This window comes from Balaenoptera acutorostrata, chromosome 9 (assembly GCF_949987535.1).
Source record: "Balaenoptera acutorostrata chromosome 9, mBalAcu1.1, whole genome shotgun sequence".
Classification (NCBI taxonomy): Eukaryota; Metazoa; Chordata; class Mammalia; order Artiodactyla; family Balaenopteridae; genus Balaenoptera; species Balaenoptera acutorostrata.
The window spans coordinates 87,387,118-87,395,313 of NC_080072.1; the positions used below are offsets into that span (position 1 = coordinate 87,387,118).

Genomic DNA, 8,196 nt, shown 5'->3' on the forward strand with positions numbered 1-8,196 from the left:
TATTCCCAACCTCTCAGTAAAATACTACATACCTTTTGAGACATAGGAAAAAAAAGAAAAACCTAAAAATCTTAAGACTCTTCCTATTTTCATTTCCAATGATACTTCCCAATCTTGATGATCAATCAGCGATTTAAATGTCAACTATAAACCCAGTATTTTATTAGGTGCTATGCAGTATACTAGAGCAATAGAAGAGAGAGGACCTCAAACCCTCTGCTCCCTCAAATTGAAAGGCAGGCTTCCTTACCCCTCCAGACCACTACTGGACACAGGGAACACACACTAATGTTTCAGGACCCCAACTAACAGTCACCTGCTTTGTGATTACTTCCATGACACACTCCCACTAACACCACTGAGTTTGCTGCTCTTACGGGACGTGACATATATTTCCTATTTTAACACATACCACAGTGCATTATAATTATGATTGCAGATACATGTTCTAACAATTTAAAGAGAATGATGACTTTTTTGCTCTTTACATCTTGCTATTTCCCTTCCCATAATATTTCTTGAAGAGAAACTTTAAAATATAGACAAACACAAAAAAACAGAAAATATACAAAATGTGTGGTTTGTGGCTTAACACAAACTTAAGTAAAATTAGTTCTGACAGTATCCAGCATGACAAACTTCCACGGTACAAATGAGAATGGACCAAGGTTTGAGCAGGCACAGGAGACAACCTAGGCATGAACGACACCAAGAAAAGGTAGACAGGAAGTAACGTGGTGTGTAGGATATCACGAGACCAGTCTGATGAGAAGAGACTTAACCAAGACTGAAACTCACTTTCTAAACCTCCATCTCCAAGTGGACAATTCGCAAGACACAGGTGCACCAAAGTGGCCAATTTATTCAATCCCTTTAATGGGGAGAACAAGTTTAAAATTTTATTGCTTTAGTCTGCTCCAAAAGCAACTATCAAACGTTGGCAGGTCACAATGAAGGCTTACCTTTGTTAACATAGTTAAGTCGCTCTCTCTAAGAACTAGCCCATTTAGCTCCAGGTTCCTTAGCGCGCCCGACACACTTACACAGCATTTAAGAGCTTTACACAACTGCAAGGTCACATCTTTATTTCTTATCGCAGGAACACGACTTCTGTAAACTTTATTTCTGTCACAACCTAAACCAAAATTATTGTAAAATGAGTGACTTAAACCATATATTTTATCATCACTAAAAAGCATCCAAATAAAAAAAAAAAAGCATCTGCTCTGTGCTAAGGATTAGAAACGACTCCTGCCCTTAAAGCCTTCATTAAGGAGGGAGATGTATAAACTCAAAATTTCAATCACATGAGATAAAGAACCATAACCTTTGTGCACAGAGGTTCCTATGGAGGCAAAAAGTTATATCTAAGTGACGGCTTCATGATAACCCTGAAGTAGAATCTAGAAAAGATGAGAGTATGCAGAGTTGGAGTAGGAGGTGCATTAACTGCACAGGGAGCACCTGTGCAAAGACACTCAAGCCTGACACCTGCTGGGCACTTTAAATACTGCAGGTGGGGATGACTAAAGGCCAGGGGGCCAAGTGTGAGAAGAGACAGAAAGGAAAATAGAGATGCTGGCCGAAGCAAGCCTGGGAGAGAGCCTGGCTTGTATCCCACAAGTGATGAGGCCTGGGGCTACCACTGGCTGAGTAAGGGTGCCTCCGCTGATTAGAGAAAGGTGCCCCGCTGCTGAAGGACCGATTAGATAAAGGGAGTGATCACAAAAAGATCCCCTTCCTCAGGGTCAAAGAGCCCCATGAGGCTTGGCGGAGCACAGTTCAGACTACACACCTCTGTGCAGAGCACACGCTGGGCGGCTAGTATGCACTAACTCTGTGTGGGCAAGCCATTAGCAGCATTATTTTAAGCGTATCTTTTTATGTTAGAAGATCACTCAACCCGAGTAGGCAGATGAATTTAAAGGAACTGATGAGACCAGGGGCCGCGAAACCACCCAGGAGCTTCTGCCATAGTCTGGGCAAACTGTAATATAATATGGATGAAGAAGCAAATTTAGGAGGAGGCCAAAATCTACAAGCTAGACCCACTGGATGAAAAACACAAAGAAAGTTCAGTGAAGGAACTCTGAAGAGAATGGCTCTGCAATAAACTTTTCTTACATTCAATGTCAAATATTAGGCAAAATTAAGCACCGTGGCCTTTCAGGTTCCTTCCAGCTCTCATTTCTTTTATTTCTAACTTATTACTCTGGTTAAGTAAAGTCCCTTCAGAGGTACAGAACAGTTCTTACACCTGAATGGGATGCAAAGAATAATCTGACTTCTCTTCACCAGGGGATGAGATGAACTGTCCTTGTATAAGAGATAACACATGGTGTGAACCCCAGATCCTAGAAAAGGGCCAGGCACACGATAAGTATTCAGCTTTTTGAAAACAAATGAACAATCATTTCCTCTCCTAAATCTTCACACCCTTCCTCTGCTGGCTACTTTCTCTCAGCTTATAAACATCCTCAAATATACTCACTTAAAAAACTCTCAGACATATGATTCTGTGTATCGTCTTGTGGGTAACCTAAGTCTCTCCCATGCCTTCAAACACCTGTCCTCCCAAAAAGCCCAGATCTGAACCTTGGGCCCAGACCCGTCTACCACGCCCCTCGGAAGCACTGAAGATGAAGTAAGATCCTCTCCCCACCCCCAATCCCTTCCTACTGTGCTCTGTATCTCCCAAAAAGATGCAGCTGTAAACTGTCACCCACGCTTGCTGCCCTCCCTTTTCTAACTGGTTACCAGGCCCCACCCATTCTGTCTCAGATCTCCAAAATCCAGTCCAACCTTTTATAACTTACGTGGGACCTTTAGATTACAATTCACCCTGCACCCAATCAACTGCCTTCCACATGGAGTTCCGAGTGAGCCTCTAAACCAGAAGTCCATCTCACTGCTCTTTGGTGTTTCCCACAGCCTTCAGGATAAACATCCAAACTTCTGACAGGAAAAACAAGGCCCCTGTCTGTTGGGCTCCACTAGGTTTCCAGTATCAACTCTCATTTCTTTCCCAAACCCTGAGGTCCAGTCCTGTACATTAGTTTTGCCATATTTTCTTATATTTCTCAAACTTTGACACACTGCTCCCTCCTGCCACCCCAGGAGGTTCTACTATCCTTAGAAAGGGTGGCACCTCCTCCAAGAAGCCTACCCTGAATTTTTCCCTTCCAAGACTCTGTGCTCTGCAAAGGTGAAAGGTGGGGGGGAGGGATTAATTAGGAGTTTGGGATTAACATATACACACAGCTATATATAAAACAGGTAATCAACAAGGACCTACTGCGTAGCACAGGGAACTCTACTCCATATCCTGTAATAACCTGCATGGGAAAAGAATCTGAAAAAGAATGTATATATGTATAACTGAATAACTTTGCTGTACACCTAAAACTAACACAATATTGTAAATCAACCATACTCCAATATAAAATAAAAATTAAATTAAAAAAAAAAAGAATCTGTGCTCTGCAGCACCAGAACTCACTTCTTCCAGAGCACTGACTACTACGCTTGTGTTTACTTGCCGCCCATAGAAGGGGAGATTACCTAGGGCAGAAGCATTGTCTCCAGCAGCCGAGATTACCTAGGGCAGAAGCATTGTCTCCAGCAGCCCATGGTTCTGATAACTCATTCAAGTGCCAGGATACTTTACACACATAACGTGCTTAATTAATTGTAAGAACCCACAGAAAGAGTGGTTTTTAATGTCATTTTACAAGTGTGGGGATTGCAGTTCAAAAGTAACCTGCGCAGGCCACAGAGAGCATAAGCCCTGGAATTCAAACCCGAAGCTGCCTTCACACCGGTGCTCTTTCCACTACATGATACGACTATTGAAAAAAAGATTCTTTTTTCCTGAGCCTTTTTTAATGGAAAGGAAATGAAGCTGGGATATATCAATTTCCTAATCGCTTTGATCTGTACCAGGCAAAGTCATTCAACAGACCAGGTAACATCTGTGGAACAATTAAAGATGCTCCAAACTCTGCTAAGTGTTCTACACTGTAGAGTCTACAAGCATTAACAGAGTGAGTCCTTGTAACCGCCAGAGAGTGGGTCCTGTTAAGCCCATGCTCCAGATGAGAACACTGAGACCTAGAAGCCTTAAAGCACTCGGCCGGGGTCACCGAGCTGGCAGGAGTCCTAGGCCGCACGCCCCGTCTAGTGCACGCACACCTGGGCACTGGGCACCGGTTCTAGTGCCCACCCTCCACCTTGCACCATCTAAAACCCCACTTCGCAGCGTCCACACGAGAGCCCCTGGAAGCGGGAACTACAAACCTGTCTCGCCAAGCCGTGACTGGAAGAAGCTCAGGATACAGATCAGGGGCAGAGGGTGCTCAGGAGCGGCGCCCATTCCACCCCGCGGAGGCGGTCGGCGTTAAGTCCAGCAGGCCCTCCCGCAGGAAAGCGCGCAAGGCGGGCAGAGGCAACTGCAGCGCGCACAGGTCCTCACAGCGCGGTAAGAAGTCCGCCGCACTGTCGCAGCGCAGCTTCACCGAGTCATCATGGCCCGAGCGCGGCCTCGGGGATGCTGGCTGTGGACACGATGCCCACACCCGCCTGGGGGCCCCAGCTCGCCTCCCGGCCCCTCGGGCGCCCACCGCCCAGCGGCTGCGGCCCCGCAGCGAGCGCAGGACCCGCGTCGCAGCCAGAAGACGCAGGGCCACGGGCCCCAATTAGGTAGGCCCCTCCATGCCGCGCTCACTTTGGCGCCGGCCTCATCGCCCTCCGCGCCGGGGGGCTGCCGTTCCAACCGGCAGGCGGCCCCGTGGGGGCGGGGCTCGAGGACGTCAGTGCACTCGCCGTGCGTCCGCACGCAGCCCCGCCTCCCATGGGGACCCGACTTCAGGAGCAGGGCGGCCGGAAAGGTAGGAGGTGTGGAGAATTAGGGGTTTCCAAAAAGCGTTTGCTGACTGATCCAAGCAAAAGTGAGACATGGTTGTATCAACGCATTTTTAAAAAATATTTAATTGCAGTGGTTGATTTTTTAATTATTATTAATTAATTAATTTATTTTGAAAATTTAATTTAATGTTATATATTTATATATAAATTTATTTATATTTACATATAAATATATATTTTATATATTTATATTTAATTAATTTTATATAATTTATTTTAATTAATTAATTAATTAATTAATTTTTGGCAGTGTTGGGTCTTCGTTTCTGTGTGAGGGCTTTCTCTTGTTGTGGCAAGTCGGGGGGGGGCCCTCTTCATCGCGGTGCGCGGGCCTCTCACCGTCGCGGCCTCTCTTGTTGTGGAGCACAGGCTCCAGACTCAACGCATTTTAAAAGTAGTAAAACTCCCGATAAGTGTCTGTGCTCGCCCCGCCCAGGAGAGAGCATGCCCTCCGTGAGGGACACGTGAAAGGCTGAGTGAATGTCTGCCTGTGGTCTGTTACCTGGTGCACGGGTGTGTGAATTCCTGCGGAGAGCTCTCAATTTCTGTAGTTTCTGCTGACTTGACACGGTGGTTGGCAAATGATGACGTGTTCCACGCATTCAGGACATGATCGTGGTTACTAACAATCACTTTGTTCTCTCTGTGCATGTCTGTGTCCTAATATTTTCTTTTTATAAGGACCCCAGTCATATTGGACTAGAGCCCACCCATTTGACCTCATTTCACCTGAGTTACCTATTTAAGGGCCTTATCTCCAAATACAGTCATATTACAAGGTATTGGGGGTTAAGACTTCCACATATTAACTTGAGCAGGACACAATTCAGCTGATAATAGAAGGTAAGAGTAATTTAAGCAAGTAAGTAACTATTTTTTAAAGTGAGTTGCTTAAAGATATGAATTGACTCAAGAAGAACAAGAAGAAATTACATAACACTGTACATTACACAAAGGTATTAAATTAATCATCATAACATCCTGTGAGATCCGCATGAAATTAGACTAAACAAGATTAAGCAACTTATCCAGAGTTGTATAGTTAGTACTTTCCAGAATTTAAACCAGGTATTTTCCCAGTTCCATTCTACATTATATTTTCATTTCATTATTTGAAATGAATTTTGAGTCTTCATTTTGCTTAGTTTCTGAAGTTCTATGGGGATAGAATGGAGTTGGATATTTTCAGTGACATTCACACATGGGGAAGGAAATTGAGTCCAGAAGCTTCCGTGATGTTTCCATGGAGAACGCTAACAACAGAACCAGAAACACCGTTATCCTTTTGGTTCAGTCATCTTTCGTAACACTCTACAAGAATTAATTTTAAGAAGCCCAATGTTTTCCAAACTTTCACCAATGGGCTCTGTAGGGTCCTCTAATAATATCTAAGAGACTCATTAGTTTCACATTCCAAGCCACTTAAGACCAGGAGTTCTGATTGTTCTTTGTGAGAAAATCAAGTGACAAGCATAGCTCGTAATTTAGGATGGTTTCTTCAGGGCCCAGGCAAAACCTAATACACAGTAATAATCATTGTTAATTGCATCTTTGACAATGATTAATCGGGTATCAAAGAGATGTATAAATTGGGAGAAATTATGATCAAAGAGAAACATAGGCCACAGATGTTTAATTAATGCTCAATTATTTATGAGTTTAACTTTGGTTAAGCTAATTTTCCTTCTTCTAGACAATTTCCAATTCATCTCTACAAAGGGACCAGAATAATCACCTTCCAATACAAGATTTATTGTGTTCCTTTAATTAAGAGCCTACAGTGACTTGTACATTCACTCCACGAAGTTTTGCTATGAGAGAAAAGGAGCCATTATATTTTGACTTGAATTAGATATGCCACCATACTTGACTTAGCTCATCTTACTGGAAGCACTTTGAGGGCAGATCCTACAGTCTTGTCTTACATCCTCTACAGAATCAAGCCAAGGGAATCACACATAGTTACAGCTGGAAAAACACTTGTTCTGGGTTGATATTTTTAGCCTTTACCACCAAGACTTTTATCACCAAGACCTATCTTTACAGTCTCTAAACAGAAGACCTTCTTGCCTTCCGTTTTCCTATTGACTAGGAATGTAAAGGGAAGAACTGAGAAGTAGCCATAGTCGGCTAGCAGCCAGCCCAGATAAATCATCTGTGGAGATGTTGTTTCTTTCAAAAGATATAAACATAAGAGGAGGTCCTAGAGTTTGTAACAATTGTGCATAATAAAATTCCATGAAAACCTAGAAATCCAGATGCAGATCAGTAACATATTGGTTAAATCAGCTGTTATGTTCATGCAATGGACAAGTGTACAGACATTAAGAAGAACGAGATACTCTTTTCTATGAGATTCTCTTTTCACTGAACTCATCAGTGCTGCAAAGACAATGTTACATAATAGTTTTTCTTTAACATTATATCAGGCATCTTCATCTTGTCCTGTATTTATTGCCAGTGTTACTCAAGGTTATCATTTACTTCTTTCTCTTTTAGATATATAATTTCTTCTTACTGTGGAAGCATTCATCAATCCCTATTTTACTATTTCTTTTAAATTAGAAATGGATGTTGAATTTTATAAAATATCTTTGGGGGATATTTCAACTGATTGTATAGTTTTGTTCTCTTTTGACCTTGTTATATAGTAAATTATATTTTGTTATTTTATATTATGCTATTTATTATATATGGTATTATGTTTACTAATTACATTTATTATATTATAATTACATTATAATTAAGGTAGCATTTTGTTTCAGATAGACAAAACGACCAATGGAATAGGAAGCATCTTAAAATTAGATGCAAGAGCGTAAGGGATTTGAGATTAAAATAAAATTGACATTTTGGATCAGTAGCCAAACTTATTCAACAAAAGTGGGAAAATATGGCTATCATTAATAAATTCTAGATATAGCAACTAGTTAAAAGTAAAAAAATCATGAAACTGTAAAGGTATCAGAAACCTGGGACACTTGAAATAAGTTATTCATGAGGAACACCTTTCTAAGGTACAAAGAAAAAAGGATACATTTAATTATATAAGAATTAAAATTTTTCTCATGGCAAAATGCACTACAAAGGTCAGAAAACAAGCAAAAGAAATTGGGAAATATATTTAGAAATAGATATGCTCTCTACAGCTTTTGAGAGAAACACATGTTTCTTTTTCCTTTAACCTGTTATGTGGGTATTAACCTATAATGTAAGTGCACGGTTCCTTTCCTTTAACCTGTAATATGAGATTTCAACTGTATGCTAAGTGCA

The 8,196-nt window shown here is 41.8% G+C and overlaps 1 pseudogene; it reads right to left on the bottom strand.

The window, feature by feature from the left end:
* Window positions 1–4,850, bottom strand: part of LOC130708903 (centrosomal protein of 78 kDa-like) — a 32,497-nt pseudogene extending 27,647 nt beyond the window's left edge.
* Between the last annotated feature and the right edge of the window lie 3,346 nt (window positions 4,851–8,196).